Source organism: Pan troglodytes, chromosome 3 (genome assembly GCF_028858775.2).
Source record: "Pan troglodytes isolate AG18354 chromosome 3, NHGRI_mPanTro3-v2.0_pri, whole genome shotgun sequence".
NCBI lineage: Eukaryota > Metazoa > Chordata > Mammalia > Primates > Hominidae > Pan > Pan troglodytes.
Genome location: NC_072401.2, coordinates 157,829,183 through 157,840,444, shown reverse-complemented (window position 1 = coordinate 157,840,444; position 11,262 = coordinate 157,829,183). Strand labels below are relative to the sequence as shown.

Below are 11,262 nucleotides of genomic sequence, written 5' to 3'. Positions count from 1 at the left end.
TGTTTATTTGTTTGTTTTATAAATTACCCAGTTTGTGGTATTCCATCACAGAAACACAAAACGAACTAAGACAGCTGCGGGTACTCACACTGGCTGATAACTGTTCATAACATTAGCACAGACACTTAGACAGTACATGTCACTCTACAAATATTGGAATCTGCTTAATCTATTAATTCTTAAAGAGATGTGGTAAACCCACTAGTTTAGCGAATTCATGTATTTCACCTTTTACTTCTGATAGTTTTTCATTTACCTGTTTTGAAGTTATGTTATTAGGTGCACAAAGGTTTAGAGTCTTCCTGTTCCTGTAGTGATTTTGTTTCATTACTGATTTACTCCAACTTCTAATGTTTTATTTCTAATTGTCTGTATTTCTATGTTTCTCCCCACCTCTCTTACTTATATTCAGTTGAACTGATTTATTTTTGTTTGTTCACTTCACTTTTACTACTCTGGAAGTTATACTGTCATTGCTGGTCTTTTACTAGATATTTTATGTATACTTTACTAGATATTTTTACACATTTTACTTAGAGAACTCCCAATTAATAATCTGCTTTATATTACTCTTCTCAGAGTACAGACTCAAATAAGTTCTAATTCTGCAATTTGTTGTTTATCTGTCTCTCATAGCAGGACTTTTTGGTCAGGTGTTTGTGATTCTTAATTGCAATCACACACTGCGTAGATATTTTGTATCAGAATTTTTGAGGCTATTTTTAAAGTAAATTCATTTTAAATTCCTCACGTAGTAAGATACAGCAGATTTCCCAGAGCAAACGTGAGCTTCGAGTTTTTACTTCTCTACAGTTTCATTTACCCATCCTTTCTGCATTCTTATTTGTCTTACTTTTAATTACTATCAATGATTTTAAAATATTTTAAGTATCCTATACAGTATTTTTAAATGCTGTACATCTAATTTGCTGTATTGATAGAAAAGGGAATCAATATATACACATGCACCTGGAATTATGATGTGATTTGGTACCAATAAAGCCATCATAAGATGAAAAGATCCTCAGTTGAAAACACATTTAATACACCTAGCCTTCCAAACATTACAGCTTCCCCAGCTTACCTTAAATGTGCTCAGAATGCTTACATTAGCCTACAGTTATGCAAGCTTATTGAACACAAAGCTTATTTTATAATAAGATTATTATTATAATAATAACCAAAATTCAAAATTTAAAGTATGGTTTCTACTGAATGCATATTGCTTTCATACCACTATAAAGTCCAAAAAAACCCTAAATTTAAACATTATAAGTTGAGGACTGTCTGCAATTCTTTTTCTGAAGCAGTTATTAAAGACTACAGAACGAGACACAAATAACTCAAAAGGATTTTTAAGCAAAATCTGTTGTTGTCTAAGGGACAATATTACATAATAGTATTGCCTACAGAGTTTTTTCTGTCTTCTGTTGTTGAGATTTTTCTTTTGTTCCTGACATCTCAGCCAGTGAAGATCTCTACCATTTTAAAATGGGCAGACAAAAGGGAAGATTATTACCTAGCCAAGCTCTGACAGATAACTGCAAAAAGGATCCTTCTTATCCAAACCAGACAATTAGTGGTTGTGAAATCCAATTGCTATTCTTTTCACATTCAAGGCACTGAAAGCCAATTTCCTTTTGTTTTCTCTTTCCTTTTCCCTGGAAAAGCACCAAAATACAGGAAGTATACATCATTACATACACTAAAATATAGTGTTTTCTAAATTTTAGTGTTTATACACGTGTGTGTGTATACATATAGAAAGAGACAGAGGGAGATGTTTTCTTCCATTTATTAAGTGCATAAAAATTATCTTCTTTAGCAGAATGGCTAGAGACTTCAATGACCATATATCAAAAGCAATAGGACAAATAATGAATTCTCTCTCTTCTCAGGTGAAGAAAGAATTGGAATGGTGGGAAATTATCTAGATGTCTGTCAGTCTGCAAGAAGATCATCTTAGTGTCTCCAGAAACCACCGTCCTTGAGATATTTCTACCTGAGCAACAGGAAACAATGCTTTCACTTCCAATGGGATCATGGGCCATAGTAAGGATGTTGCTGGAGTTGTTTGTGGCATTATTTTCTGGTCAGTGAGAGCAGCTCCTCGCAGAATGAAAATATCATGAAGAAGCAAAGCTAGAAAATTGAAAAACAAAGACTAGGTGATATCGCTTATTTATCCATGCCTAAATATAGCACTTCATTCAATATTTAGTTCCACAAGGCAATATATTTCCTTCTCCTTTATTCTTATTTTTTCCTTTTGTTTCTGTTATTTTAAAACAAAATCAATCATGCTAACAAGATCTTCCTTTCATAGTCACCCAGCAAAAGGTTTATACACATTAATTTTGCTATATATAGCAAAATTTTATATATTATAAAATTTATACATGTTAATTTTGTTATATATAATATTATTAATGTGTATAAACATAAGTTAACATTACAGATATCTACATGTATATATTCACATATGCTAGTATGTGTACATACAGTACACACACACATATCAAGCAGTCCTCCCACTTTGACCTCACAAAGTGCTGGGGTTACAGGCATGAGCTGCCATACCAGGGCTATATCATTTTGGATCTATCTTTTCATTTGTCATTATATCTTTTTAGGTCTATTCATATAAATCTAATTATTTTCAAAAGTAAAATGAAGACCATAATATATTCAGTAGTTTCCTTCTTTACAAACTTTTAAGTTTCTTCAGGCTTTTTATAGATTGCAAACCATGCTGAAAAACACCAAATATGGCACTGGTTTTAACAAGGTAGGTAAGTACTGGAGTTTACTCAGGAGAGAAGTTGGCAATAAAGTAGAAGTAGAAGTTGATATCAGACTATCACAACTAGCTTCATCAGCTTGGGTAATTTACTAAGATTCCTTGAGCCTTGCTACAGTAACTTAAAATTAGATATTTAAACTATCAAATACAGTAAATAAGTTTCCAATCCTTTGCACTATTGGCTTATTGAAATGCTGTATTAAGAGAGATTCTAAAGTCATGTTTTTCCACAGCAGAAAATGTATTATAAAATAAGAAAGAAATGGCAAATGCGGCATATATGTGTCACCTAGTCCCAACTTAATATTTTATTACTATAACTTAAAAGATGGTATGAGAACTGAAATGTTATATGAGAGTCGTTTAAAGAAACTATTGCTGTTCAGCTTAGGAAAAGAGAAAACTAGAAGAATATATTCTTTCAAATATTTGACCTGAGTTCCTTAACAGAACAGAACTAGAATTACTTGTTGGAAATTACGGTGAGATTTTGACTTCAAAAAGAAAAAAAATTCTAGTAATAAGAATGTCTACTAATCAAACAAGATGCTTTTTTGTTGGATTTATTGGCAAGAAGCTAGATCACTATAGAGGCTGCTTCAGAAATTACTTATATGAGAACAATAAAATAAAGAATATTTACTACATGTCAGACACTATGTTAATAATTTTCACATACATAACATGATAGTAGGTGATTAGAATCAATTTTCACACATAATAGACACTCTGTATCCATCACGGTGGAGTAGAAGGAAAAAGTTATTGATCAGTCTGAGAAGACAATAGTTTTGAATGCATTTTCAAACTAATTTATCCCCATAAATAAGCCAACTTTAATTAATTCACATACACTTTCAGTTAATGTTCTGTCAGAATTTCTCTTACAAAGTTTCATCTCAAACCCTGTCTGACATATCAAGGAAGAGAAAAGCAAAGCTATGAGGTAAAACTGAGTCAACCAGCTGCCAACTTTAATACATTTCTTTTATTCTCAATTGTCTTAGTTCACTTAGTGAAAAACTGCAGCAAAAGAAAAATAGTCCACTAGGGAAAAATAATGTTGCAAAGCAGTAAAGTCTTTAAATTTCAAAGGAAAAAATAGTTATGTATATTAAATAGAAATACTGGTATGTTTTTATCACAAATATGAGCTAATTTCTTTTTAAGCCTATATTATTTCCTTTTTGTTTTATTCTTAATTGACACATAAAAACTGTACATATTTATGGGATTTAGTATAATGTTTCGATACATGTATATAATATATGATATTAGGACAATTAGCATATCAGTCACCTCAAACATTAATAATTTTTTATGGTGAGAACATTTAAAATCCTCCCTTCAAGCTATTTTGAAATATACAATAGATTACTGTTAACTAAAGTCACCCTACTGTGAAATGGAACATTAGAACTTATTCCTCCTATCTAACTGTAACTCCTTACCCATTTCCCAGCGTCTCCACTATCCCCCTACCCTTCCCATTCTCTGGTAGCCACAATTCTACTCTCTACTCCTATTGGATCAATGTTTGTAGATTTCACATATGAGTAAGATTGTGCCATATTTGTCTTTCTGTGACTGGCTTCTTTCACTTAAAATAATGTTCTCTAGGCTCATCCATGTTGCCAGAAATGACGGGATTTCATGCTTTATTATGGCTGAATTGTATTTAATTGTGTAAATATTTTATATTTTCTTTATCTATTCATCTGTTGATAGGCACTTAAGGTTGATTCCATATCTCAGCTGATATAAATAGTGCTTCAACTAACATAGGAGTACAGATGTCTCTTTGACATACTGATTTCATTTCCTTTAGATATGTACCCACTAGTTGGGGTGTCTGAATCATATAGTAGTTCTATTTGTAATTTTTTGAGAAACCTCACACTGTTGTCCATAATGGCTGAATTAATTTACATTCCTACCAACAGTATATACGTTCCTTTTTCTCTGCATCCTCACCAGTATTTGTCATTTTTTGCCTTTTTGATAGTAGTCATTCTAACTGGGATGAGATGATATCTCATGGCGGTTTTGATTTGCATTCCCCAAATAATCGGTAATGTTGAGGATTTTTTTATATATACTTCTTTGCCATTTGTATGGTTTTTTTTTTTGAGAAATGTCTATTCAAATCTTTTGCCCATTTTTTTCTTTTGGGGGGATGGTACCAAATTTTTTTTTATTTGAAGGAATGAAACTGATCAAAGAACTTAAGTGGATGTTTTGGTACAACTTACAAAAAAAAGGTAAAGGAAACCCCAGCATGCATGCACTGCCTTGGTGACCAGGGAGGTTACCCCATGGCTATGGGGAAATTAGCCTAAGGCTTAGCTCTTATTGTCACTGTCTCCCAGGGTGTGCTTGTCAAATACATATTCTGCCAAGCCAGATTTGGGTGCTCCAGTCTTGTGCAAGTTGGTCACTGTGGTCATCCAATTATTTGATGGATTTCACCTGCTCCTTCGGGTGAAAATCCATCCAGGACACATTTGTCTCCATTAAGTCACACAAGTGGAGGTCATTTTTGTCAGTGGCCAGTTTGTACAGTTCCAGTAGTGACTAATTCACGTTTTTCTCCAAATGTCATGCACCCTCCATCTCATTCAGCCAGCTCTCCCAGTCATCACAGTCTGGTTTCTTGATATCTTGAAGGAAGATTGGCCACCTCGTTGGTTCTGCAGCTTCATCAGTTCCCTTGGCATGTGCCCTCTCCTCATGAGATTGGTGAAGAAAGTATTTGGCAAAGTTATTCTAAGCCACATCATCGCGGTCAAAGTAGTAAGACATGGACAAGTAGACTTGGAGGTGTAGAGTTCCAGGTTGATCTGGCGGTTGATGGCAGCCTCTGAGTCCTGGTGGTAGTTCTGGCACCTGTGAGAACGCCGATCCTCATGGCAGGGCTAAGGAGAGGCCGAGGCCACAGAGGCTGCGTAGCGCTGGAGCCGGCGGGGGCCTTGGGGCGGTCCCACGGCGCGGTGAGGAGGTGCTGGAAGGCTGGCTGTGAGCCACAGGCCAGGGTGAAGGACAAGCCCCAGTTCCTCCAAGGACTGTTGAAGCAGGAAACCGCGGAGACTCTACGTGAAGAGCGTCTCCTCATTTTTCAATGAATTTTGTTTTCTTAGCTATTGATTTGTTCGAGTTCCTTATATATTCTGAATATTAATCTCTTGTTGGATGGATCATTTGCAAATACTTTTTCCCATTCTGTAGGTTTTCTCTTCACTCTGGTGATTGTTTCTCTTGTGTGCAGCTTTTTAGTTTGATGTAATCCTATTTGTCTATTTTTGCTTTTGTTGCCTGTGCTTTTGAGGTCTTATCCAAAAAATCCTTGTCCACGCCAGTGTTATAAAGCATTTCCCCTCTTTCCTTCTAGTAGTTTTATAGTTCTGGATCTTACATTTAAGTCTTCAATCCATTTAAGTTGATTTTTGTATGTGGTGTGAAATGGGGGTTTAGTTTCATCATTCTGCATGTGAATGTCCAGTTTATCCAGTACCATTTATTGAAGAGACTGTCCCTTCCCCAATGTGTGTTCTTGGGACATTTGTGAAAATTAATTGGATGTAAATCTGTGAATTTGTTTCTGGTTCTGTATTCTATTTCATTGGTCTATGAGTTTGTTTTTATGCCGGTCCATGATATTTTGGTTACTGTAGCTTTGTAGTATATTTTGAAGTCAGGTAGTGTGATGCCTCTAGCTTTGTTCTTTTTGCTAAAGATTGCTTTGGTTATTCAGGGTCTTTTTAGGTTCCATACAAATTTTAGGATTTTTTTCTATATCTACGAAGAATGTCATTGATATTTTGATTAGTATTATATTGAATTTGTAGATCTCTTTGGGTAGTTTCATCATTTTAACAATATATTCCAATACATGAACATGGAATATCTTCCCATTTAATTGTGTCCTTTTCAATTTCTTTCATCAACTTTTTATAATTTTTATTGTAAATTGATTTCACTTCATTGATTAAATATATTCCTAGATAGTATTTTTGTAGCTATTGTAAATGGGATTGCTTTCTTGATCTCTTTTTGAGATAGTTCACTATAGGCATCTAGAAACACTTCCTGTATTTGTATGTTGATTTCATATACTGCAACTTTACTGAATTGGTTCATTAGTTCTAAAAGTTTTTTGACAGCACTTGTAGATTACATTGTCTGCAAACAGGGACAATTTGAACTCCTCCTTCACAATTTGGATGGCCTTTCTTTCTTTCTTTTGTCCAGTTGCTCTGGCTGGGACTTCCAGTGATATGTTAAATAAAAGTGGTGAAAGTAGGCATCTTTATCTTGTTCCACATCTCAAAGGAAAACTTTCAATTTTCTCCCATTCAATAAGATGTTAACTGTTACCTATAGCCTTTACTGTGTGGAGGTTCTTTCCTTCTATCCCTAGTTTGTTAAAAGCTTTTATCAGGAAGGAATACTGAATTTTATCAAATGCATTCTTTGCATCTATTGAGATGATCATTTGGTTTTTGTCCTTCATTTTGTTAATGTGATGTAAGGTGTTTATTGATTTGCCTGTGTTAAACCATTCTTGCATCCATGAGATGAATCCCACTTGATCATGGTGAATGATCTTTTTTAATGATCAAAAGATCAGTTTACTAGTTTTTTTGCTAGAGTCAATTTACTAGTATTTTGTTAAGGATTTTGCATCTATATTTATGTAGGAATAAATTTAATTGATGAAGTGAAATGTATTTACAATAAAAATTATAAAACATTGATGAAAGAAATGGAAAAGGACACAGTTAAATGGGAAGGTAGTCTATATTCATGTATTGGAATACATTGTTAAAAAGATGATACTACCCAATGTCAAAGATATTGGTTTATAGTTTTCTTTTTGTGTTGTTTTCTTGTCTAATTTTGGTATCAGGGTAGATTCTTTACTTAACTCATTCTTTACTTAACTCAGGGTAGAAGGAGTTTGGAAGAATTCCCTCCACTTCAATTTTTTGGAATTGTTTAAGAAGGCATGGTATTAGTTCTTTAAATGATTGGTAGAATTTAGCAGTGAAGTCATCACTGGGCTTTTCTTTGATGGGAGGCATTTTTATTATTGAGTCAATCTCGTTACTTATGATTGGTCTGCTCAGGTTTTCTATTTCTTCATGATTCAATCTTAGCAGGTTGTATGTGTTCAGGAATTTGTCTATTTCTTCTAGGTTTTCCAATTTGCTGGTGTATAATCATTTGTAAGAGTCTCTAATGATTCTTTATTTTTCTGTGGTAGCAGCTGTAATAAATCAAGAGATTCAAAAGCCCAGGAAAGCAAACAAGAGACCACAAATTGTAACCAAGTCAAGAAATTTTAACAAGATGCAATAATCTCATCACATAAATGAGTTTTTAAGACCAAGTTTTAGGAGAGAAAAATTTAAATACTCTTATTCAGTTTAAAAATATGAAAATTTCAATACAGAAGAGTGACAAAATAAAATATTGTTCTATTTCTAGCAATTTGGTCAGGTTAAGTCTGAATGATAGCTTTAGTACAGTATTTTTCTAGAAACAATTCTCACCCAGCCCCTATTTTCTCAGATGATTACAACTTCTTACAAATCTCACCACCACCTAATCCCCATCTAATTTACATATAGAAAAAAATGTTAACATTATTTTATTATATTGTTCTACTGTTTTAAAAACCTGGGTACCTCTTTATACTCTTGTGAGGATCAGCAATCTGTGAACCATGTGTGCAAAGGTGTTATGAGACACTATTTTAAATGGTAGAATGAAGGCTTTCTCTGGACAATATTATGAAGTTCCCAGAGGTTATATCTTCATTCTGTTACTCCTTTTCCCACAGTGTTCATTTTTTCTCTTCCGGATTATTTTTCTATTGCTCCAAGTGATTTTGAAGCAGCAATAATGAACCCTTATTTCAGCTTTGCCTTTCTCTTATCTACTCTGCAGTGGGACTATGGCACTCTGACCCTCAACAGTCAAGCGGAGTAGGGTAGACTCACTACAAAAAAATGGTCATCTGCAGGTTATTTTTAATTCCTTGATTTCCTAGATCGAACAGTTTAGGGCATCACTTTGTGAGGAGGTTAGGGAGAAAAGACAGGGGAGATGGTGCTTGACTATTCTACAAGAAGTCCTGAAGAATATAAATCAACCATTTTTAAGAAATTTATTATTTTTACTCCAAAAGTAATACAATATTCATCTTAACAAAAGTTGGCAGTGCAAGATCATGGGATTCCTAGAGACAAAGCCATTGAAGGATCTCAAGGCTATAAGGGATACAGTCAGATTAGTTTTTTTAATTCTCTCTAGGTCTATGAAGAATTCGAGTCAACAAAGACTGGTGAATGACTACATGATATTTAAATAGAATTTAAAATACTGGATTAATTTAATGACTAAGGTCAATTAGATATATTTTCTAAATAACAATACTGTCCACAATAAACCATTTCTTATTCTAGCCAACTGAGTCATTGAGTACATAGAGAAGAGAAGAAGAATCTTGATTCAGGAAATATGAGAAATATTTAAAATAAAAATTTTGGTCTAATTTCCAAAAAGAAAACCAAAAACAACAAAAAAAACACCCTTTGAATGCCTTTCTGAATGATAATCTGAGTATTGAAATAGTAAAAATCAGCTGAGTTCCTAAGTGGTGTAAAATGCCAGTTTTTAAAATAATCATTCTCTATGCACACACACACAAAGCAAATTGCATTTATCATCTAATATGCTAATTTGTTTACATCTAATCTCTCTTATTTTCTGACATTGCTCTTTCAGAGCTCTCATTCCTTTTGTATAGATTTGGGTTGTGTGTGTGCGTGTGTGTCTGTGTGTGTGTGTATGTACTACTGATCTTATTTCTGTTCCATGTTACTATGTCCAGAGTTGATTCCTTCCGCTGGGTTCATGGTCTCGCCGACTTCAAGAATGGAGCCGCAGACCTTCAGGTGAGTGTTACAGGTCTTAAAGATGGCATGGACCCAAAGAGTGAGCAGCATTAAGATTTATCGTGAAGAGCGAATGAACAAAGCTTCCACAGCGTGGAAGGGGACCCGAGCAGGTTGCTGCTGCAGGCTGGGGTGGCTAGCTTTTATTCCCTTATTTGTGCCGCCCCCCCTGCCATGTTCCGTTTCTGACCTATCAGAATGCCCTTTTTTCAATCCTCCCTACAATTGGCTACTTTTACGATCCTGCCGATTAGTGCGTTTTACAGAGCGCTGATTGGTGCATTTTACAATCCTCTTGCTAGCTACAGAGCACTGACTGGTTTTTACAGACCACTGATTGGTGCATTTTACAATCCTCTTGCTAGCTACAGAGTGCTGATTGGTGCACTTTTACAGAGCACTGATGGGCGCATTTTACAATCCTCTTGCTAGCTACAGAGTGCTGATTGGCGCATTTTACAATCCTCTTGTAAGACAGAAAAGTTCTCCAAGTCCCCCCACTCAACTCAGGAAGTCCAGCTGGCTTTGCCTCTCATTTGTTTGGCTAGTTTTGGTTTTCAATTCATGTTTAAGAATGGACTTCTGGGTCATTATACCTAGTTAGCTGTGTGAATTTCCTTCTTTGACCCTTCAAGAACTTATATTGTCTGAAAGCTCCATGTTTTGTTCAGCAGCTTCCTACCTGCGATAAACAGGTGGTAGGCAAACCTGCTTTTGGAAAAGTTCCATCAAAATGCTACATTTATCCCTTAAGTTCTAGTGTCTCCTCTAGAAGCAATAGTTTTTTCCAGTGAAGTCGCCTTTTATTCCTTTTAAAGAAAACATTTCTAGAATTTGCTTGTTGCGGGGGTAAATGCCTGACGTCCTACACGCTATGGGTTTGGGGCTGCAGCAGTGCCAGGCAGCCTGTCTCATCCCCATGTAATTCGCATATAGAAAAATCTTCTATTGGCATTATTTTATCATATCCATTGTTTTAAAAGCCATGATGCCTCTTTATATTATACTTTAAGTATCAGCAATCTGTGTGGCAGGTATGCAAAGATGCCATAAAAGATTATTCTAGGCTGGGCGTGGTGGGTCACACCTGTAAACCCAGCACTTTGGGAGGCCGAGGCTGGCAGATCACACAATCAGGAGTTTAAGACCAGCCTGACCAACATGGTGAAACCCCGTCTCTACCAAAAACACAAAAATTATCAGGGTATGGTGGCCCACGACTGTAATCCCAGCTACTCTGGAGGCTGAGGCAAAAGAATCACTTGAACCCAGGAGGTGGAAGTTGCAGTGAGCCGAGATCGAGCCGCTACACTCCAGCCTGGATGACAGAGTGAAACTCTGTCTAAAAAAAAAAAAAAAAAAAAAAAAAATTATTTTAAATAGCAAAATGAAAGTTTTCTCAGAACAATATTATGAAGTTTTATCAATCATCTCTCTATCTTTTGGAAATTTGTTAAATTATCGTATCATCCCCAATCTCTAAATTCCATTTCTTTTATG

At 35.1% G+C, this 11,262-nt stretch overlaps 1 long non-coding RNA gene and 1 pseudogene across 1 annotated transcript in view; both read right to left on the bottom strand.

The window, feature by feature from the left end:
- Positions 1-1,781: 1,781 nt before the first annotated feature.
- Positions 1,782-11,262, bottom strand: part of LOC107974453 (uncharacterized) — a 31,733-nt gene continuing 22,252 nt past the window's right edge. Inside the window, exon 2 of the long non-coding RNA XR_001717249.3 lies at positions 1,782-2,142. This is a non-coding gene — a long non-coding RNA (uncharacterized LOC107974453). The remainder of the gene's footprint in view (positions 2,143-11,262) is intronic.
- On the bottom strand, positions 4,391-7,429 carry LOC100614721 (ferritin heavy chain-like; annotated as a pseudogene).